We start from the raw sequence: 19,131 nt of genomic DNA, 5'->3' as shown, positions 1-19,131 counted from the left end.
AGGGGGCTACACATTGAGTTTTCGTAAACTCACCCTTTCTTATTAACTGTACAGGTAATCCCCAGCCTTAGATGATTTGGTGCTGTGAGGGACTTGGAGGTGGCCACACGACTGCTGTGTCTTGCATTTGACTTTATTTAATTTAAATTTCACTTTTGGGTTTTTAATTTTGTAATAAGGTCGTTTGTGGGTTTTAATTTTTAATTAGGCTTTGGATTATATATTTTTTTAAGCTGCTTGTCTAGGTAAAGACGATTTTTTAAAACAATTACTGGTTTTTAAAACACGCGTTTTAAACTTCATCGACTTAAAAAGTTTTCATGCCTTTAAATCAATTTAATATCAAACTGATGGTTAATAAGGTAATCAAACTGATGGTTAATAAGGTAATCAAACTGATGGTTAATAAGGTAATCATTTTGACGAGAACTTTTGTTAAATAATAATAAAATGGTTTAAATTTAGTAACGGAGTTTTACCTAAAAGATCAATTTTCGAAAAACACTTCGATATGACACACCAGATTCAACCTTAATGTTTAGGCCGGGTTTGGGGTGTTACATAATCATAGTATAATTCATTCATACACATGCCTTTGTGCCTATGTAACACTATGAACAAGGCACATGCCTTTGTGCCAGGCCGTGTGACTTTCGAAATGGCCTCACACACCCATGTGCCAGGTCACATAACTATCTGACTTGCAACCTTTATAACCTACAAGGGCTGAGACACATGCTCGTGTCATTGGCCGCGTACAAGGGCAAAATAGTCATTTTACCACATAAGGGAAAAACATTCATTTCATCAAATTAGGTCTGGGTATACTTACCGACCCAACAGTAGGTGCACAGTAGTCTCGTTCAACCCGTACAACCTTAACAGTCCAACAGTAAAAATGGGCCCAAAACTCATAACACGACCTATGTGGGCCCACACGCCCGTGTGGCCCACAAAGCCCAAAAATGGCCTTGGTCGTGTAAACTACACATCCTAGACCAATAATCTCCACACGTCCGTGTAATTGACCCGTGTGGGCCCACCAGCCCATGGGGCCCACTAGGTCCATTTCAACCCATGTAGCCTAAAATGACCCAAGCCCATGAATTCGCTCATGGTGGCCTTTACAATCAAACGCCCATGTTTATGTGTTTGGATTACCACACAAGCGAGCGTACGCTCTTGTAGCGTCAATAGTCATACTTTTTCGACTTTTGCCGATCTACGTTTACAGTAGTGTGGTTATACACCTGTTTACAGAAAACACGTACGTAGTCCTTGAGCGTTCCAAACCTTGGTCCAATCCACCAACATTCAATTAGTCATGAGGTAATCAAATTAATACTACTCCTCTCCATACCACTTGTCCAAAGATTAATTGTCATATACCTTGTTTCGAACCCCTAAACCTTTACATACCTAAACCATTGATCGAGAATGATTTTCCCCCTTCTTCGGTTATTATCTGCATATCAACCAAATCTATTAACCTTGATCATATTGTTCGTACAACAGTTTGAACCAAGCGTAAACCATTTATCGAAACATAAAACTGATTATAGAGAAGGGAAGTAATCGGTCTATCTCCACACAACACCCTACGCGACAGAGGCAGAGGCTTAGCACAAACCGCCCCTAATAAATAACAGTAGTAAAGAATACACTAGATAGAAACTATTAACTCAGTAGAAAGAGCAGAAAGGAGAGGATAACTGCAAACAGAGTTACCTTTGACCAAGTGCAGAGAGAGATTAGACTGCTACAATATCAGTGAATAAACCTTCACTTCTCAAAAAGTTCTAGTAACCAAAAGAACTCAACGAACAAGAAAGGGTGAAAGAAATTCGGCAATGAAGAAAAGGAAAGATTTGGCTACCAAAGAAGGTGATATTCGTTTTTACAATGTTAGAGGGGAAACCTAGTAATAGTCGAAAGATAAGAAGGAGACCAAGGAAAGAGTCAATAAAAGCCAAGGGTTAAAAGCCGACAGAATTGGGAATGGGAAAAGGGAAGTATTCGGCCAAAACCAAAAGGGAAAGGGAGCACTCTACCAATATTCGGCCAAAGTGAAGGGGTAGAGGAGAGCAAAGAGAATCTGTTGATAGAAGGCTTGTACGAAAATAAACCCGAATGGTACTCGAAATAAGCAAAAATGAAAGCACTCCCTAGCACAATTGGTTACAAAGAAAGAGAAATGACCAAAATGAGATGAAGAGAAAATAACTAAAATGTTTTCCTCAAAACCCAAAATAGAGTACTCAAACATACCCCCAAAATTGAAATTCCTGAGAGCCACCAGTTCAAAAATCAGCTCCCTCTCCCACTCCTATCCAATTTCGAATTTGGCAATATGCAAATCCCACATTCAGCATGCTACTCCTTCTGTTCTCAACCTCCTTTGACTTCCTCCTAAAATCTCTCCTGAAATCCCTCAACCGATCTCAGCTACTCAGTTCAAACTCCACTCCATCACCCACTACTCAGACTTTTAGTGAAACACAAACTCTAGCCATCCAACACTGCAAAATTTTAATCCCTTCGCGCATGAAAGGAATCGAACCTCAGACCTCAGGTGTAGATGACACGCCACTTATCCCTTAGACCAGCAGGCCCTTTTCTGTCATGTTTTACCCATATTTAATTAAAAGCCTACTGCCTAGAGACAGTGCTTATTCCTTTAAAAACAAAACTTTTTGCACATGCCCATGCTTGAACCCAAGACTTCTTAGACACTTCCCAGATACAGATGAAGAATGTTACGTTGTTGAGATTTTTGACACAATAGTTCAGGAAGAGTTTGCAAAATTTTATCACAATAATTGTAATGATGATGTAGACTCAGTTGAGTTAATTGAAGCAAAAATGATTAAAGACCTTGATGAATTGATGGAAGTTAAGAAAATTGAGAATGGATCAAGGAAAAGTTTTGAACCATTAAATTTATCAAACAATTCTTTTAAACTTCCTTGGCCATTCATAGAAGTTCCTCCTATGTTGGAATTGAAGCCTTTGCTAGCACATCTGAAGTATGCTTACTTGGGAAATAACAACACATTACCAGTAATTATTTTTATGGCATTAACATTAGATCAAGTGGCTCAATTATTGAAAGTTTTAAATAAATCTAAGAAGGCATTGGGATGGACGATTACGGATATCAAAGGAATCAGACCAGCAATCTGCATGCATAAGATATTACTAGAGGATTCTATGGTAAATCTATTGAGTAGCAGAGAAGATTGAATCCAATTATGAAGGAAGTTGTTAAAAAGGAGATTATGAAATTCTAGATGTTGGAATCATATACCCAATTTCAAATAGTTATTGGGTGAGCCTTTGTACAATGTGTACTTAAAAAAGGGGGTGTCACCGTGGTAATAAATGATAATAACGAACTCATTCCTACTCGTACTGTCACGAGATGGAGGGTTTGTATGGACTATCAGAAACTCAACAAAGCAACAAGGAATGACCATTTCCCTCTACCATTTATCGACTAGATTTTAGATAGATTAGCAAGTAAAGCATGCTGTTATTTTCTAGATGGGTATTCGGGGTATACCTAGATTCCCATAACTCCTACTGATAAAGAGAAGACCATATTCACATGTCCTTATGGAACTTTTGCATTCTAAAGAATGTTGTTTGGGTTATGCAATCCCACTTCAACATTTCAATGTTGCATGATGGCAATATTTTCAGACATGGAGGAGAAATTTTGAGAAGTTTTTGTGGATAACTTCTAAGTGTTTGGCGATACTTTTGAATATTGTTTAAAAAAATCTAAAGTTAGTTCTTTTTTGGTGTGAAGAAACCAACCTTGTTTTCAATTAGGAGAAGTGCCACTTCATGGTCTGTGAAGGCATTGTTCTAGGACATAAAATTTCACAGCAAGGGATTGTCGTCGACAAAGAAAAAATTAAAGTTATTGAGAAATTGCCACCACCCTCCAAAGTTAAAGGTATTTGCAGTTTTCTTTACCATGCAGGATTCTATCAACGATTGATGAAAGATTTTTTGAAAATATCAAAACCCTTATGTACATTGTTAGAACACAACAGATCTTTCAATTTTGATGAGCTGTGCTTACAATCATTTGAGGAGTTGAAAAAGCGGCTAGTCACAACACTAAAAGTCATAGCACCATATTGGACTTTACCTTTCGAACTTATGTGTGATGCTAGTGACTTTTCCGTAGGGGTAGTACTTGGGCAAAGAAAGGACAAGGTATTTCATGCTATCTGGAAACACGCAAATATACACACTTTTTCCTACCCTTTTTAACTTAAATTCATGCAATTTCGATAAAATTATTGTCGAAAATATATAACAATTATAAATTAATAAAATTGTACTTAAATTAATAACATGTTTAATTTTAATTAATTTTATAATAAATTTTGATTAATTTTGATCATTTTCGACAGGTTTGCACAAAGGGAGAAAAACGGCTCGCAGACACTGCTAGGAGCAAAAAACTGAGAAGCAATTTTGAAGCATCAAGGCAAAATAATTTTTCAACCTAAGACAACCCAAATTATGTGTATTAATTACTAATATAATTAATTTTAAATTTAAACCAATTTAATTTGGGTTAAATAAATTATTATTAATTAATTATGAAAAGGGGCTCAGTTGAGCTGAACCGAGAAAACCGATCCAATTGAGCACTGGGCAGCCGAAAATCGTCCCACATACTAACTGTAACACCCCTATCCCGTAACCGTCACCGGAATAGGTAAGGGCATTACCAGATGAACAGAACATTACAGAACAATACAGAATAAAAGATATTAAATATCATTAATGCAGAGGCATTCATCCACAATTCATTCATTAAGATGGTCTACGAGACCTAAAACATACATTTAAGAAAGGTCGGAACTAAACCAAATACATTTAGAATTTTCAGAACTTAATCAAATCTTTCAAAACTATTAAGGTTACATGCCCCTGCAACCAGGCCCTGTGCCTTACACGGGCATCAAACACACCCATGTGAACTAGTCGTGCCAAAACAGAGTAGGCATACTAACTTTCACCCACGACCAATAGACACGCCCGTGTGCTATGGCTGTGTGATACTTGGCTAGCTACTGACTTATGCCCACGGCCATATGACACGCCCGTGTGTTAAAGCCATGTGATTTTTAAGAGGTTACTGCCAAACAAACACGGCCACAAAGCACGCCCGTGGCTTTGACTGTGTGGTACAAAGCAGGCTTGGTTTAAGCCAATTTTGCCACCCCTTTTTGGGTTCAATCCTACAAGCAATAATATACATCAATCATATAAAAAATTTTCAACCAATTCTATGTTCAAAATGGCCAAATCACATTAGAACATAGCACATTACAAACATACACCAAAACTATGCACAAACTTATCATTTGTTAGCCAACTCTCACTGCCTAACATATATACAATTCAAAACTTACATACTTAGACATTCTAGCCTATACATGCAATACTTTAAAATTTACACTTTCAAAAGTACCAAAATGAGTTCGATAGTGTGGTGACGATCCTCGACTATCCCCGAGCCTTTAATAGCTACGATAACTGTAAAACAGATAGAAATCACACAGAGTAAGCTACAAGGAGCTTAGTAAGCCAAATACTATTGGTCCAACTACTAAAGCTTATAAGTACAATTCAACCATAAAGATTCATAACTATTTCATAAAATAATTCATAGACTTAACCATGCTCTTATGTTTGCTTATATGTTGTGCCTCATTTCCAAACTCCATACATACTTCACAGAGACAGAGTCTTTTATATTCAGAAATTTAATACAATACAAACGTACCTATATAGGTTATACATTCCTTATAATCATTCTCATATTCCGTACTCTATCATCAGACAGTTTAAATACGATACCGATACTCACAAACAAGCACAATGCCGACGTTCTTGACGTGGTCTTACATGTAATTCAATATCGATTCCTCTGTCCCAGACATGGTCTTACACGAAATCAGATACGATGCCGATGTCCCAGACATGGTCTTATACGTAAATATCAATCGAGGCCTGTTTCCCAGACATAGTCTTACACGATATCTCAGATAGACGTCAACGTTCCTTTAGAAGCATACAAAGCTTTTCGAATACCAACATATTAACAGAATTTACTCTAAAGGTATTCATCAGGCTCTCAAGGCCATCCAATACAAATTAAAGTTTGTATATGCAGAATTTAATCAGTTTAACACGTAATTGTAATTTGACTTACCTCGTACGGATTTCGGACGAAATGAGTTGACTATTCAACTATTTTGGACTTCCCTCGATCTAAGTCCGATTTTCTTTGTTCTTGATCTATTCAATTCAAATTCAACCATTCAATCATTCATTTCACTCAAAATAATGCATGAACACATATTTAGCGAACTTTTCATTTTAGCCCTTACATTTTCACACTTTGACAACTTAGTCCATGTAACGCCCTAATTTTTGGGTTTTCTGTGTTTCTGTGATTTTTAAAATTTGTGTGTGTTCTGGTTGGTTAATATATAATTTTAGTAGGTTAGTGGGCCTTTGGAAGGCTCAAACTTAAGTTAAATCCGTGGTAGTCTTCGGAATTTTAATTTTATGAACAAGTGATGCAATTGGCATTTGGGCTTTTAAGAGTAAAGGGGTAAAAGATAACACAAAAAGGAGTGTGGTGTAGTGGCAAGGTGGCGCCACTTAGGGGACAAAGAAGTGACGCCATAGAGGAAGCAAGGGGTCCAAGGTTCAAGTCTTTGCTCTTGCAATATATTTTGGTTTTTCTTTTCAATAAATCTGGAAGCAAGTAGGTGCGCTTTAAAGTTTAATGTGTTGGATTTATGACACAAATGAGTTGATGGCCTAGTGGTGGTGGCGTGAGTTGGCATGTGAGAGGACTTTGGTTCGAATCCCTTGGCACGCAAAGGTTGATTATTTTGCTATGTTGGGACGGCAAGAGTTGGTGTTGGTTTTAAACTCTTGTGATGGAGGGATCTCATATCGGGAAACTAACATAAGAGTAGATGGAGAACTGGCTTTAAATAGAGCAAATCATGAGGAGAGTAGGCATACCCTTCTTGGCTGATCCCTTTCACTTTGTGACGTGTTCATTTGGGTTGGGCTTCAGCTAAGAGTGTTTGGAGCGCGGTTCAACTGCAGTCTACTGACAGGTGTGAATTTCTCATTACTCTAGCAGTAAGACGGCTATTTCGGGCTGCGATGGATTGAAATGGGCCATGTGGTCCCAATGGGTCCGTAGGCCCAAGTGGATAAGTTGTAGAATTACCGAAATACCCCTGTAAGGTAGAATTACCGAAATACCCCTGTAGGGTGGAATTATTGAAATACCCCGGTAGGGTAGAATTACCGAAATACCCCTGTAGGATAGAATTACCGAAATACCCTTATAGGGTAGAAATACTGAAATACCCCTGTAGGGTAGAATTACCGAGATACCTTTGTAGGGTAAAATTACCATTTTTCCCCTAGGGTGTTAAATGACTATTTTGCCCTTCGTGCATAAATGACTAACTTGTGTGATGATTAGGTTAGTTGACGTGGATTTATGTTAGTTATTGTTAATTCGTAAGTCTAATGTGTTAGTGATCGATTGTAGGATTATCGCGTAGGAGATATCATCATCAATCGTCATCAACCAGGTGTGTAAACGACACCTTCCCTTAGAGTGAATCGGTAAAAGCTGAAATACCGAAACGTTGGTATTTTGTGAACTCGCGAGCGTGCGAGCGCTCGTGAGACAGTTGTTAATGAATATGGTGCATTTGGATGATTAGAGTGCACAGTGTGCATTTTCGTGCACAACGGTATTTTTTAGGCTTAATGGGCCGAAAACGGGCCAATGGGCCAACGGGCCCACTTTGGTAAAAAGACGAGGTAAGTACTTCTAATTACTTGGTAAACGTTAGAATGAGCATGAAACCTTAGCAATAGGTAATAATTACTGAAATACCCTTATGCATGCAAAATTACGATTTTACCCCTAGGGTTATATTTTTTCTGAAAAGCATGATGTTCTGTTTTTGTATACGTATGCCATGACATATTATTTCTGTTGCATGGGACATGGGTTTATATTGATGGAGGAAGCGTTCTGGCAGCCTCACTGCAATTTGGTGGCCTCGCCACATTTATCTGTTCTGGTGACTTCGTCACAATATCTGGCAGCCTCGCTGCAATCTGGTGGCTTCGCCACATATATATATTCTGGTGGCCTAGCCACAATATCTGTATCTGGTGACTTCGTCACAATATCTGGCAGCCTCCCTGCAATTTCTGTGGTGTGTAGCGGTTGGGTGGGTCGAGTAGTCTCCCCACATGGTGTAGGGCTGGTACGAGGGTGTTATGGATGGCTCTGGGTTGGAATTTCTACATTCATGATATATTTGTTCTGTATCTGCTATGGGCCTATGGGTTTCATTCTGATTTCTATACTGGGCCAAGGCCCAGATAAGTCTGACTCTGAGGTTTGATCTGTTTTGGGCTATGGTTGGGTTATGTTACACACTGAGTTTACCGAACTCACCATTTATTTTTATCTTTGCAGGAAATCCCCAACCATAGTGGGCTTGGAGCCGTAAGGGATTAGAGTGGCCACATCATCTGCAAAGTTGGTTTTTCTAAGTTAGTTTATTTTTATTATTTTTATATTCTGATTTAATTTTGGGTTTTAAGTTGTAATAAGGCCGCTATTTAAATTTCTTTTTCTGCTATGGTTTTATTTTCTGATTATATTTATACTATGTCGAAACTACTAGTGTTAGGCTATGCAGGTTTTCAAAATTAATAAACATTTCCAAGACTCAACAAACACAACAAATGGATAGCCTAAAGATTGATAAATCGGCTTTTCATTCAATCGTTGTTTTTACAAAGACCACCCCAATCACTTAAACCAACGAATGCATACTAAGTCGTAAGTCCATGTGACACGTCAGATCTGGCAATAACGTCTGGGCCGGGTTTAGGGTGTTATAGTCAATTTTCCACAAAATCACAAATATGCAAAATTTACCAAGACTTTAGCTTAGCCGAATGTACATGGCTTCCATACAAGTCCAAATAACACATTTTATTCACAATTTAGTCCTTCAAAACCTCATTTTCACAAATTAGCCTAAATAGCTCTATTTCATCAAAATTCAAAGACAAAACTTATAAATCATCTACCAAGCCTTTATAATTCATCCAAAAACATCACAAAACTAATGATATCAACAATGGCATTTCATGAAATCTTTAACAAAAACATAAATTCAGACATTGGTTTTGAAGAACACAAAGAAACGATCACAGAAACGTAAAAGTCATCAAAAACCGAACAAAATAGACTAACATATTCACTCATGCAATGGCCGAATACCTTGAAGCTGCAATGACTTCCTTTTTCTTCTAATTTTTGGCAAAGATGAAGCATAATGGAAATATTTTATGCTTTGGTTTTATTATAATATACATTAATAAACCATTTACCTAACCACCCTTTAAAAATAACCATATTAACCATTATGCCAAACCATATATTCCACTAACATATAATTGGATTTATTTCATCATAAGGACCTTACCTTTAATGAGCAAAAACAAATAGGCACTTCTAATAAACAACAGACAACTTTTACACTTTACGCGATTTAATCCTTTTTCATAATTAAGCACAGAAAAAGACAAATTAAATCACATAAATTTTACAGACTATAATTCACATATCACAGACACAGAAAATAATATTAAAATTTTTTTCAAACAAGGATTTGTGGTCCCGAAACCACTATTCCGACTAGGGTCAAAACCAGACTGTTACAATTCTCCCCACTTAGGGATTTTCGTCCTAAAAAATCTTACCATTAAACCGATTCGGATATTGTTGTTTCATAGTTTCTTGAGACTCCCACGTGGCCTCTTCAACATCGTGTCGATGCCACATCACTTTAACTAATGGAATTTTCTTCTTCCGCAACTATTTAACCTCACAAGCTAAAATACGGATCAACTTTTCTTCGTAAGTCATATCGGACTGAATTTCAATCTCAGACGGTGAAATTAAATGTGAGGGATCAGATCTGTATCGTCTAAGCATCGATACGTGAAACACATTATGAATCTTTTCTAACCCAGATGGTAGCCCTAATCTATAAGCAACCAGTCTAACTCGCTCGATGATTTCATACGGTCCATTAAACCTCGGACTCAACTTGCCTTTTTTGCCAAATCGGAATAGTTTCTTCAACGGAGATACTTTCAGAAACACTTTATCACCAACCTTAAATTTGATATCTTTTCTTTTCAAATCTGCATATGATTTCTGACGATCAGAAGCAGCTTTCAGACTATCTCAGATTACTTTCACTTTATGTTCTATTTCTTTTATCAAATCAATACCGTAAATTTTATTATCACTTGAGCTCAAACAAGTATGACGAAGTTCTACACTTTCTACTGTATAAGGCTTCATACGGTGCCATTTTAAGACTCGATTGAAAACTGTTATTATAAGCGAATTCAATTAAAGGTAAATATTGTTCACCTTCAAACAAAAGAATACATCATCTCAACATATCCTCGAGTATCTGAATAGTCCGTTCAGATTGGCCATCTGTTTGTGGATGAAAAGTAGTGCTAAAATGCAATTTAGTACCCAGAGCATCTTGCAATTTCTTCCAGAATCGCGATGTGAATGTTGGGTCTCTATCTGACACAATCGAAAATAGTACACCATGCAATCTCACAATATCAGAAATATAAAGGTCAGCTAACTTATCAAGTGAGAAATCAGATCGTATTGGAATAAAATGGGCTGATTTCATCAATCTGTCAACTACCACCCAAATCGAATCTTTTTTTCTTGGAGACAGGGGCAAACCCAAAACAAAATCCATGGTCACTCAGTTCCATTTCCACTCTGGAATCATAATCGGTTGTAGTAACCCAGATGGTACCTGATGTTTAGCTTTAACTTGCTGACAGATTAAACACTTTGAAACAAAATCACAGATATCTCTTTTCATTCCAGACCACTAATAATGCTGCTTCAAATCATTATACATTTTCGTACTACCCGGATGTACAGATAAACGACTACTGTGAGCTTCACTCAAAATCATTTGAATTAACTCTGGATTTCTTGGAACTCAAATTCTATTTCTGAATCTCAAACAATTATCTTTATCAACTCTGAATTCTAAACCAGTCTCTACATCGCACTGAGTTCGTTTAGCCAAGATCTCATTATCAATCTTCTGAGCTTAAAAAATCTGTTGTAAAAACAAGGGTCTTTATTTTAATTAAGCTAAAACTGAACTATCATCAGACAGAACTAAATGATCATTGATTGCACACAAAGCAAATAATGATTTCTAACTTAAGGTATCAACAACAACATTTGCTTTTCCCGGATGATAATCAATCATAAGTTCGTAATCTTTTAACAATTCTAACGATCTTCTCTATCACAAATTCAAGTCTTTTTGTGTCATTAAGTACTTTAGACTTTTATAATCAGAAAACACGTGACATTTCTCACCAAACAGAGAATGACACCAGATCTTCAAAGCAAACAAAATAGTAGCTAACTCGAGGGCGTAGGTAGGATAATTCTTTTCATGCAGCTTCAGTTGTCTCGAGGCATATGCTATAACTTTTCCTTCTTGCATTAAAACACAACCGAGTTCGTTCAATAAAGCATCACTATAAACAACGAATTTGTTACCTGATTCAGGTTGCAAAAGTACGGGAGCTTCAGTTAACAGAGTTTTTAACTGATCAAAACTTTTCTGACATTTTTTAGACCATTCAAATTTTACATCTTTTTGAAGTAACTTTGTCAACAGAGTTGCTATCACAGAGAAATCTTTTACAAATCGTCTGTAGTAACCAGCAAGTACCAGAAAACTGCGGACTTCAGAAACATTTGTTGGAGGTTTCCAATCCAGAATAGCTGAAATTTTGCTCGGATCAATTTGGATTTTGGAGGTTGATACAATATGGCCCAGAAAACCAGCTTCTCGCAACCAGAATTCATATTTATTAAATTTCGCATACAACTATTTATCTCATAGAGTTTGTAGCACTATTCTCAAATGCTTGGCATGTTCAGATTCATCACGTGAATAAATTAATATGTCATCACTGAATACTACAACAAATTGATCTAAATATGGTCTGAATATTCTATTCATCAAATCCATAAAGATAGCATGTGCATTCGTTAATCCAAAAGGCATAACTAAAAATTCATAATGCCCGTACCTTATTCTAAAAGCAGTTTTTGGAATATCAGAATCCTTTACTCGCAACTGGTAGTAACCCGATCTCAGAAAACATAGTAGCACCTTTCAACTGATCGAATAAGTCATGAATTCTAGGCAGAGGGTATTTGTTCTTTATAGTCACTTTATTAAGTTGACGGTAATCAAAACACATTCTCATTGTGCCATCTTTCTTTTTCACAAACAGTACAGGAGCACCCCATGGTGAAAAGATTGGTCTAGCAAATCCTCGATCGGTCAATTCTTGCAACTAAGATTTTAATTCTTTCAACTCAGTCAGTGCCATTCTATATGGAGCTATTGAAATCGGAGTAGTAATAGGTACTAATTTAATGCCAAATTCAACTTCTCGAATTGAAGGCAAACCATGTAGTTCTTCAGGAAACGCATCAGAGAATTCACAGACAACAAGCACTGATTCAACTTTCTTATCATTTACTTTTGAATCTAACACATAAGCTAAGTAGGCTTCACAACCTTTCTTTACATATTTTTGTGCTTTCATTGCAGATATCACAGCTGGTAGTCAATTCAGATCGCTAGACTCAATTCGAATTATCTCATCATTCTTACACCTTAAATCAATGACTTTTCGTTTGCAATTCACAATAGCATCGTGCAAAGTCAACCAGTCCATTCCCAAAATTATATCAAATCCGTCGAAAGACAAAAGCATCATATCAGCAGGAAAACAGATATCTCGAATCAATTACAAGCAATTCTTGCAGACTTTATCAACTAAAACACTTTTGCCTAAGGGGTTTGATACTCTAATTACGAATTCAGTAGACTCTACAGGCAAAGTCTTACTATGTACTAAATTCAAATATATATAAGAATGCGTTGATCCAGGGTCTATCAATGCAATTACAGAAGTATCATAAAGAGTAAAAGTACTAATAATAACTTCTGGTGACGAAGCTTCCTCACAAACTTGGATAGCATAGGCTCTGGCAGGTGCTTTGGCCTCAGATCTAACAGCAGTATCCCCAGTAGCTCTTTGACCGCCACTTGCATTTCTCAAATTTCTAGAAGGTCTACCTCTAGCTGAGGTGTTACTCGGTCTCAGATTCTGTACATTCTCTTACTCAGTAGGTTTAGAACAATCTCATACAAAATGATCCAGGGATCCACTTTGAAAATAGGCTCGGTCATTCAATCTACAATTTCCCGGATGTCTTTTACCACAGTGTTCACATTCAGGTTTCTCAGATCAGACATTTCCAACACTTGCAAAAGAAGTAACAGGAGCTCTAGAATTCGAGTGTAATCTAGCTCGATCTCGGTTCAAATATCTTACATCGGTCTCTGAACAGTTTCGATCATCTCAGAATTTCTTTGACTCAGATTGAAATGCTTTACCCAAAGATCTTTTTCTAACATCTGTAGCTTCAAAATCAGCTTTTCTTTTTTTTTTCTTTACTTAATTCTTTGGCTTTACAAGCTCGCTCAATGAGTACTACCATTTATTTAATCTCTAAAATCCCCACTAATAGACGAATATCTTCATTTAGTCCATCTTTAAACCTTTTGCACATTATTGCTTCATTCAATACACATTCCCGAGGATACTGCTCAATCTCACAAATTCACGTTCGTATTCAGTAACAGACATACGACCTTGTTTAAGCTTGAGAAACTCTTTACGTTTCTGATCAATGAATCTCTGACTAAAGTACTTCTTTCAAAATTCAGCTTGGAAGAAATCCCAAGTAACCCGTTCACTCAGAACCACAGACATTAAAGTTTTCCACCAATGGTAAGCCGTATCTCTCTATAGGGAAACAACACATTTTACACACTCCTCAGGATTCAGAGACATTTCATCAAACACTCGTATTGTATTCTCTAACCAGAATTCGGCTCTTTCAGCATCATTGTTCGTTGTAGCTCAAAACTCTTCAGCCCAATACTTTCTAATCTTATCAACTGGCGGTCTACTTAACTAAACCGGATTCATAAAGGGCATAACGGGGGTTTGAGGAGAATTAACCAGGGGAGAAGGTTGTTGTACATTCGGGTTGGTTCTAATATCTGATAGAAGGCTTGCTTAGCCTCACCATCACGACTACTTATAGCCGGTCTAGAATCAGCTTGCACTGTCCTTTGCGCGGGAGCAGGCGCATTACTTTCTACATCGTCAGCTACAACTCTATAAGGATTCATTTGCTATATAAAAACACATTTCAATGTTAGGGGTCATCACACTATCACAGATTCAGATATATGGCATGTATAGCTAGACTTACAAATGCTATGGTAGTCCTAGAATCGACTAAACCATAGCTCTGATACCAATAAATTGAAACACCCTTATCCTGTAACCGTCGTCGGAATATTAAATATCATTAATACAGAGACATTCATCAACAATTCATTCATTAAGATGGTCCACGAGACCTAAAACATACATTTAAGAAAGGCCGAAACTAAACCGAATACATTTAGAATTATCAGAACTTAATCAAATCTTTCAAGATTGTTAAGGTCACACGCCCATGCAACCAAGCCGTGTGCCTTACACTGGCATCAAACACACCCATGCGAACCAGCCATGCCAAAACATACCAGGCATACTGACTTTCACCCATGGCCAATAGACACGCTCGTGTACTATGGTCGTGTGATACTTGGCTAGCTACTGACTTATGCCCACGGCCATATGACACGCCCGTGTGTCAAAGCTATGTGATTTTTAAGAGGTTACTGCCAAACAAACACGGCCACAAAGCACGCTCGTGGCCTTTGACCGTCTGGTACAAAGCAGGCTTGGTTTAGGCTAATTTTTCCACCCCTTTTTGGGTTCAATCCTAGAAGAAATAATATACATCTATCATACCAAAATTTTCAACCAATTCTAAGTTCAAAATGGCCAAATCACATTAGAACATAGCACATTACAAACATACACCAAAACTATGCACAAACTTATCATTTGTTAGCCAACTCTCATTGCCTAACATATATACAATTCAAAACTTACATACTTAGACATTCTAGCCTATACATGCCATACTTTAAAATTTACACTTTCAAAAGTACCAAAATGAGTTCGATAGTGTGGAAATGATCCTCAACTATCCCCGAGCCTTTAGTAGCTATGATAATTATAAAACAGACAGAAACCACACAGAGTAAGCTACAAGGAGCTTAGTAAGCCAAACACAATTGGTCTAACTACTAAAGCATATAAGTACAATTCAACCATAAAGATTCATAACTATTTCATAGAATAATTCATAAACTTAACCATGCTCCTTTGTGTGCATATATGTCGTGCCTCATTTCCAAATTCCATACATATTTTATAAAGACAGAGTCTTTTATATTCAGAAATTTAATACAATACAAACGTACCTGTATAGGTTATACATTTCATATAATCATTCTCATTTTTCGTACTTTATCATCAGACAGTTCAGATACGATACCGATACTCACAAACAAGTACAATACCGACATTCCTGACGCGGTCTTACATGTAATTCAATATCGATGCCTCTGTCCCAGATAGGGTCTTACACGAAATCACATACGATGCCGATGTCCCAGACATGGTCTTATAAGTAAATATCAATTGAAGCCTGTGTCCCAGACACGGTCTTACACAATATCTCAGATAGATGTTAACGTTCCTTTAGAAGCATACAGAGTTTTTCAGACACCAACATATTAACAGAATTTACTCAAAAGGTATTCATCAGACTCTCAAGGCCATCCAATACAAATTAAAGTTTGTATATGAAAAATTTAATCAGTTTAACACGTAATTGTAATTTGACTTACCTCGTACAGATTTTAGACGGAACGAGTCGACTATTCAACTATTTTGGACTTCCCTCGATCTAAGTCTGATTTTCTTTGTTCTTGATCTATTCAATTCAAATTCAACCATTCAATTATTCATTTCACTTAAAATAATCCATGAACACATATTTATCACACTTTTCATTTTAGCCCTTACATTTTAACACTTTGAAAATTTTGTCCATTTTCCACTAAATCACAAATATGCAAAATTCACCAAGACTTTAGCTTAGCCGAATATACATGGCTTCTATACAAGTCCAAATAACACATTTAATTCACAATTTAGTCCTTAAAAACCTCATTTTCACAAATTAGCCCAAATAGCTCTATTTTATCAAAATTCAAAGACAAAACTCATAAATCATCTACCAAGCCTTTATAATTCATCCAAAAACATCACAAAACTCATGATATCAACAATGGCATTTCATGAAATCTTTAACAGAAATAGAAATTCAGACATGGGTTTTGAAGAACACAAAGCAACGATCATCGAAACGTAAAAATCATCAAAAATCGAACAAAATAGACTTAACTATTCACTCATGCTATGGCCGAATACCTTGAAGCTTCTATGGATTCCTTTTTTCTTCTAATTTTTGGCAAAGATGAAGCATAATGGAAATATTTTATGCTTTGGTTTTATTATAATATACATTAATAAACCATTTACCTAACCACCCTTTAAAAATAACCATATTAACCATTATGCCAAACCATATATTCCACTATCATATAATTGGATTTATTTCATCATAAGGACCTTACCTTTAATAGGCACTTCTAATAAACAGCAGACAACTTTTACACTTCATGCGATTTAATCCTTTTTCATAATTAAGCACAGAAACAGACAAATTAAATCATAGAAATTTTATAGACATAAATTCACATATCACAGACACGGAAAATAATATTAAAATATTTTTCAGACTCGAATTTTGTGGTCCCAAAACCACTATTCCGATTAGGGTCAAAGCCAGATTGTTACACTAACCCAATCAGCTTGTTTAGCTGATTACTTGGCTTGCAAAATGGCCCTTGAAGACTCCTTCAATTTGCATTCAAACCCCTCCACTATTCATGCCTTTCAAGATTTGCACCTACCTAAAAGTAACATGTTTGAAATCTTCAAACATGCCACATGTGTGGCTAGCCTTGGGGGAGTCTTTGGCTGATGATTTTGACTATTTTTAGTAGCCATCTAAACCTATAAATATCCCCTTAGCTTCTCACTTCAAACACATCTTAACCTTTCTCATCTTTTCACTTCTCTCTCATTTTCCTCTCTTTATTCCATTCCATTATCTTCATTTTGTTACCCTAATCCCTTGTCGATTTCACCTCCTGAAAAAGAGTCTTTCATCCACCATTTGGAGCAGCATTAAAGTGTTTGTAGCAACCTCAGTTCAACAATAACAAGCGAAAAAGGAAAATTGGAGCGAATCAGTCAAGCCACGGAGAAACACCAAATTTGATTCTTGTTCCCTATCCTTTTAATTTTTGTTGTTGTTATGATGAACATGTCTATGAATATTTGTGATGTTGAAATGTCTTAAATTTAATTCATGTTAGGTTGATTGCATTTTGTCTACTTAATTTATTAAAATTGTGTTTGTGTTGTTATCAGCCTCGGTAAGATGTTTGATTAAGTAAAACCATGACTAAGTTATTCTTGCATTACAATTGTAAGGTAACTAACGAATTAATTATTTAAACGAATTCAAATTGTAATAAATTGACACGATACTTAAGTAGTGCATGTTTAATCATCTAAGGTAGCTAAGGGTTAAATTAGCAACGGTATCTAACGATACATTTGCCTTGCATAACTTGCAAGATTATTGTGATTAAACTTTTTCAAGGTAGAAATACATCGTTACCTTACGTAATCTTTTATGTGCTTATGAGATTGAATTAATTGTTTGAATTGGCATAGAGATATGTACAAGAGATTATTTTAACTTCATAAGTATGTATGTGCATTAACACATTTTCCTTTTAAAACTTGTTTAATCGGTTGAATTGATATAGAGATATAGTCAAGAGACAAATGGATTTTGGTAGGTGAGTGTGTTCATAAGTTAGCAAATTACCGAGTTGCCGTGAGTTTATTCGTAACAATATAAACATGAGTTTAATAATTCTAAGTTAAGAAATGTAATTAATCTAACACAGTTATGTCATCTTGATTAAATCATCTTTTGAAATCATGCATTCGAACTTTATTTTTTTTATTTATTTTACTCTGTTTTCTAGTTTTTAATCACCTCTTCAAAAGAAAATATTTTTCTTCACTAAAGTGTTTTAAATTGCATTCATAAATAGTTCTTTTCACAGTCTCTGTGGGTACGATAACTCGACATTTACTTGTCACTTTATTAATTGTTGCGATTGTGTACACTTGCACATTTCTATCGTTCCAAGTTTTTGGCATCGTTGCTGGGGACTATTGTAAAAGACATTATTTGTGAAATTGTTAATTTTACATTCTGGTCTTTTTTTTTGATAAATTTTAATTCCAATTTTTTTTGTGTTTGTTCCGGGTGTTTATCAGTATTGATCAAATTATTGACTTACTTCCTATAAATCCTGAAATTGAAAGGACTTTTTGACAAAGGAGAAGATAAGCGAACCAAAAGACCGAATATATGAATTTTGAAAATCCAGGAGGAACATTCGTTTATAATACTCACAATCTGATCATTGTTGTCAATAATAGAAGCTGTGTCATTCAACAATATGCCATTCCTCTATTCAACGAATTCAATTCGAGTATTAGGACACCCAAAATTGAGGCACAACAATTCGAGATGAAGCCGGTCATGTTCCACATGTTGCAAAATATGGGTCAATTTAGTGGGATTCCTAATGAAGATCCGCATCTTCACCTTCAGCTATTCATGGAAGTGAGTGACTCATTTAAACTAGTCGGGGTTACTGATGACGCCTTGAGACTGAGATTATTTCCATACTTCTTAAGAGATAGAGCACGAGCGTGGTTGAACACCCTACCGTTCGGTTCCATAACTACATGGCA

Source organism: Gossypium hirsutum, chromosome A04, assembly GCF_007990345.1.
Source record: "Gossypium hirsutum isolate 1008001.06 chromosome A04, Gossypium_hirsutum_v2.1, whole genome shotgun sequence".
Taxonomy (NCBI): domain Eukaryota; kingdom Viridiplantae; phylum Streptophyta; class Magnoliopsida; order Malvales; family Malvaceae; genus Gossypium; species Gossypium hirsutum.
The sequence above is the reverse complement of the archived record's forward strand: the minus strand, read 5'-3'. Positions refer to the sequence as shown.